This window comes from Bison bison, unplaced genomic scaffold (assembly GCF_000754665.1).
Source record: "Bison bison bison isolate TAMUID 2011002044 unplaced genomic scaffold, Bison_UMD1.0 scf7180017860914, whole genome shotgun sequence".
NCBI lineage: Eukaryota > Metazoa > Chordata > Mammalia > Artiodactyla > Bovidae > Bison > Bison bison.
In genome coordinates this window covers 42,885-48,419 of record NW_011491486.1, presented here as the reverse complement: position 1 = coordinate 48,419, position 5,535 = coordinate 42,885, and the positions used below count along the sequence as shown (strand labels likewise).

Here is a 5,535-nt window from a genome sequence, read left to right as displayed (position 1 = left end):
ACTGATCGCTGAGGAAGCCTTTCTTATCTCTTCTTGCTATTCTTTGGAACTCTGCATTCAGATGTTTATATCTTTTCTTTTCTCCTTTGCTTTTCGCTTCTCTTCTTTTCACAGCTATTTGTAAGGCCTCCCCAGACAGCCATTTTGCTTTTTTGCATTTCTTTTCCATGGTGATGGTCTTGAACTTAAAGCATGACTAGAAATATCTGAAACATTTCTGGTCACATTAAATTTTCTCTGCTCTCCTAGTATATGAAATTAGCTGGAAGACTTACCAGGTGGCTGCATACTGTACCAGTATCTATCTATCTATCTATCTATCTATATAGATATATTTATAGTGGGTGCATGTGTATGTGTCTGTTCCTGCTTAAATTTGAGGTTTAGAACCCTTTACAAAACTACTGGTTTGGTTCTTACATGAGAAGAGCAGATTAAACAAATTTTTATCTGAGTAGGACCTAGTTTTATAGTCTTTCTGTGATTTTGTCATTGAACAAAGGGAAGCTCTTACAATGAGTCTCTCAGGACTTTTTAAAAAAAGTATTCACTTACTATAATAAAGGTTTTGATTGTTTCTTTGAAAAATGCTATCATCTGAGTCATAACCTATCCCCTGGGTCAAATTCCCCCTTTTCTCAATGCTCTTCCTTACAGTGTATTTCTTCACACTGTTCACAGGGATCGTCTTCATGCAAATGATCTGTACTCGTATTTCTGTAATTCCATAGACTTATGGGAAGCTGTGTTACCGTCTGCAGCTCCTCTTTCCTTTAGGAATCCTCCCGTTCAAATATTATACATAGGGGTGTTTTTGCTTACTCCTCTTAAAAATTATTTTTATTTATTTGGCTGTGTCAGGTCTTCATTGCAGCATGTTGAATCTTCTAGTTGCAGCATGCAAATTTTAGCTTTTTAAATTGAAGTATAATTGACATACAATATTATATTAGTTTCAGATGTATGACACAGTGATTCGATGCATAGGTTTTTGATTGGGGAAAAAATAGATTTCTCTCAGTTCTCATATATCAAAATAGCCACGACACTCAGATTTTGATTTTGTTCACAGGAATCTGAGTAAAAGAATCCTCTTACCATAATTCTTGATTTTAAGATTTCTGTTGTATAAATTCTAAGCCAAATTTTTATGAAAGCTTTTATTTTTAAAAAAGTGGTGGCTTAAGAACAGGAAAATCTAGTTTGCTTATATCCACGTTCTTTTCTTTCTTTTATATACTCACCCTGCCCAGCCCCCCATCAAGTAATTAGGTTCGACTACATGCCTAGTTATTTATGTGGGTTTCAGTTAAACTGAAAGCTGAATACCTTGGGACCAAAAATCAGGCTGACAAATAACCAGACTAAAACATTTATTTTACTTAGTTCAATATAAATTCATAGGTAAAATAGGTAGAATATCTTTGTGTTCACTGTAATTTAAAAATTGAACATTGTAATATAAGATGAGAATTGCCGCAGATCTTCATTTTTCGGCCCACTTAAAAGTGTCGCTCAGAACAACAACAGAAGAAACTGTACAGCCGAGATTCGTCAGTGACTAGAACATCCCAGCTTTTGAATAGAGTAATGACATTAAGCTTCCGCTGACAAAATTGGCCAACAACCAAACTGCTTTGAATCAGTCTTCTATTCTGCCAAATTTTCTTAGACCAGGTATCTCTTAGAACTGGGGAGGAGGTGGGTAGAATATGTTGATATAAAATACTTGTTTAAGAGAGTTCCCCAAATCACAGTTAAGTAGTCAAATGAAGAAGGATTTGAAGATTGGATAATAGCTGACTTTGAGGGTTTTTTCCCTTTCATTTATCTTCTTCACAAGGAATGTGAAGCCCTTTAAAGGCTTCTTTGCTGTTACACAATGGAGGCAGTGTACTATAGTGGAGAGATCATGGGCTTTAAAGCCAGATAGAACCTGGGCTTGAATTGAATCACAGCTCTGCAACTAACCAGCTGCCTGGCCTTTAGTCAAGCTTCAAGACCTTTTCTTGTCTATAAAATTTGGATATTAAAATGCCTATTCCATAAGGTTGTTACTGTTTAAACAAGATGACACATGTAAAAGCTTAGGGTTAAACCTGACGCATGGCAGGAGTCCAATACATGTTCTCTAAACCTTTTTTCCCTCAAAATTGATTGAGTAGAGGCTTTTAATGAATAAAACTTAAATGGGAAAATCTCTTTTTCTAAATTCAAAAGCTATCCTTTGAGTAAAGATTGATTAAAAAAAAAAAAATGATTAAGGCCCAGTCTTCTACCTACTCACAATCTACTAGGAGAAAAAGACACATGAATAATAACAACTACAGAATATAAAAGGTGGAAACAATGTGCTGTTGGAATTTATAGGATAGGAATTCTGATATGATGGAGAGGTACTGAAAAGGTGTCTGAAGCAACTTGTGTACCAAAGTAGATAAACTCTTAAGTTCTGTTTTTTAAGAAGTAAAACATAAACTATAGTTTGCATTAGGCACATTGTCTTTAAATATTAAAGCATATAGGGGCACCCAAAAGTTTGACTTAATATTATTCAAACGTGCTGTTTAGTTACTAAGTTGTGTCTGACACTTTTACGACTGTAGCCCACCAGGCTCCTCTATCTATAGGATTTCCCAGGCAAGAATACTAGAGTGGGTTGCCATTTTTTTCTCTAGGTGATCTTCCCAACCCAGGGATTGAACCTGTGTCTCTTATGTTTCCTGCATTGACAGGTGAATTCTTTACCGCTGAGCCACCAGGGAAGCCCAAAATATTGTTGTAACAATCCTGTATAGGATTATTAGTATTCCTACTTACTGGTGAGGAGACAGAATTGGAGAGAGGTTTCATATTTCCCAAAATGTTAATTTCTTAGTCATGTCCAACTTCTTGTGACCCCATGAATTGTAGCCTGAAAAGCTCCTCTGTCCATGGAATTCTCCAGGCAAGAATCCTGGAGTGGGTTTCCATTCCCTTCTCCAGAGTATCTTCTTGACCCAGGGATTGAACTGGGGTCTCCCACATTGTGGGCAGATGCTTTACTGTCTGAGCCACCAGGGAAATCTCAACCTGTATTTAATATAAACTGTGCTGTGCTGTGCTCATTCATGTCTGGCTCTTTGCGGTCCCATGGACTGTAGCCTACCAGGTTCCTCTGCCCATGGAATTTTTCCAGGTAAGGATACTGGAGTGAGGTGCCATCTCCTACTCCAGATCTTCCCAACCCAGGGATTGAACCTGCATCTCTTGTGTCTCAAACATTGGCAGTCAGATTCTTTACAACTAGCGCCTCCTGTTGTTGTTTAGTTGCTCAGTCATGCCTGACTCTGCGACCCCATGGACTGTGGCACACCAGGTTTACTCTTTGTGTCTTACTCTTTGTGACCCCATGGACAGCACCATGCCAGGCTTGCCTGTCCTTCACCATCTCCTGGAGTTTGCTCAAACTCTTGTCCATTGAGTCGGCGATGCCAGCCAACCATCTCATCCTCTGTCGTCCCCTTCTCCTCCTGGGAAGCCCTTAATATAAACTACTTGGTCTTAATCTTGTTCTCATATGTCAGTATTTAGAGAAATGGGTGCATCTTGGAAACTCCTACTATCAATGTGACAGTGAAATATTAATATTTTGAGTGCTGATGGCAGTTTTAAAACCTTTATTCAGGTTCTAAAAATTGTGCTTCTTAACAAAACCACAAGTCACACCTCCGTATTGAAAGAAATATATTTTCCTTATAAAAGCTTGGTAGGAGTTATTGGAAACATTCAGATTTCCTTTCAAAGGCTTTTTAAAATTCTAGGGCTGCTTCCTTAAATACTGGTATATGCTGTGCTACAAATCTTTTAGAAATCCTTCATAATCAAGTCCCTTGCTTAGGATATTCTGGCATCTTGGATTTTCCCCTATATTTTTGTCTCCCCTCAATTTTTTTTAAAACATTTGTCTTAATGTAAGTTCCACTTTTCTCATCAACATAGACTTGAACATTACATTTAAAGTTTGCTTTTGATCCCACCTCTCAAATTAATTTGCAGTTAGTCTTGGATATAATCAAAGTTGTATAGTTAGCATTCATCCCTGATGAATAAGCACTAGCACTGGAGGCTCATGCATTTATATTTTGTTGAACATTTTGGAATGAGAAATCAAACTGTGCAGGCTTAATCATGTAAATACGCTAGAGATGTATCACTTCCTTGTGAGTACATTTCCCCAGTTGTCGTGGAACTGGTTGCTTAAACCTAAGTCAGAAGCTCTCTAAAGACAAAGTGCAAAATGGTTGTCAAAGACTTCTCATCAACTTCACTTTTTCCTTGTCGTATTTTCTCTTGTTGGCTCTATTTTTGTATCATCTGCATTTTTCTCTTCTTCATGTCGAAATAGCTTATATTTTATAGGAAACGAAAGTAGTAATGTTTGGAAGTTTAGGCCAAGGCCAGAGCCCTGTGGGCATACTGGCCATAATTTGCCAGACCGTAGAATCCAGGAGTTGGAAAAACTTCAAACGATTTTGGATGGCTGTGTTATAATGGAATCTTGGGGTATGAAGAGCAGACTTCTGTACTAACTGTCGTTTAGAGGTTGCATTCCCTTTTGGACAAATTATTTTACTTTTGCAAGCCTCCATTTGAATGACATTAAAATAGAGATATTGTCTCCTTTAGGGGATATTGTGAGGATTAAGTGAGGTAATAGATATCAAAAATAATTTTAAATTATATAACAGCTATTTTCTAAGTCTCCTGTAAATGTGTTATCATAACTTTCACAATTTAAAAAAATAAGAAAGAAAAACAAAACAAACTAAAACATTTTTTTAAACAATTATATAAATATAAGGAAGTAGTAGTACTAGCTTCCTACTTCAAGCCACAGTAAACAAAAGATGACTACCTTGATGTCAGAGTTAAGTGTTCCCAAACTCTGGGCTTCAGTGGGACTGACACTAACCAACTCTGAGATTTTGAGCAAGGTATTCTTTCTCTTTGGGCATCAGTTTTCTTTTCTGTCAGATTAGATATCAGGCTAGGTGAACTCCCAAGAATTTCTCCAGCTCTAAAGACCCTAAGTGTACCTTGTTTCACTGTCATTCTATTATTTACTTGTGATGCAAGTAACAAAATAGAAGGGAAATATTTAGGCTCAAAATTAAGTACCATGATAAAATTCCCCTTGTGAGTGAACTCCATGATTAAGTCTCCCAAACAGGGAAAGGGCTTCAATTAGCACTTCTTTCCTTCTAAGGGCTAGGCCTTCCTATTAACTGTTTCTATGAGCTATGTTTGCCCGTCAGATAACAATCTGAGAAGTTTCTGCTCCTACTGTGACAGCAGAAAAATACTTTGGCAGTAATCACCTTGGCATCAAGTCAAATACCTTTCACAAAATGGTATCTTACATAGGAGGTGGGTTTGGGCATTAAGGAATAGCTTCACATACCTATACTCATGGATTATTCCCGTCCAAAATATATTTGCTACAGACGTGTATAAATATGCTTATTGATGAAAATATTTTATATTTTCATTTAA

The 5,535-nt window shown here is 37.0% G+C and overlaps 1 protein-coding gene across 1 annotated transcript in view; it reads left to right on the top strand.

Moving 5' to 3' along the window:
• The window catches only part of RNF128 (ring finger protein 128, E3 ubiquitin protein ligase), a gene marked incomplete at its 5' end in the record, with an annotated part of 34,046 nt that overhangs the window by 8,398 nt on the left and 20,113 nt on the right, over nt 1-5,535 (top strand). The window lies entirely within an intron of this gene.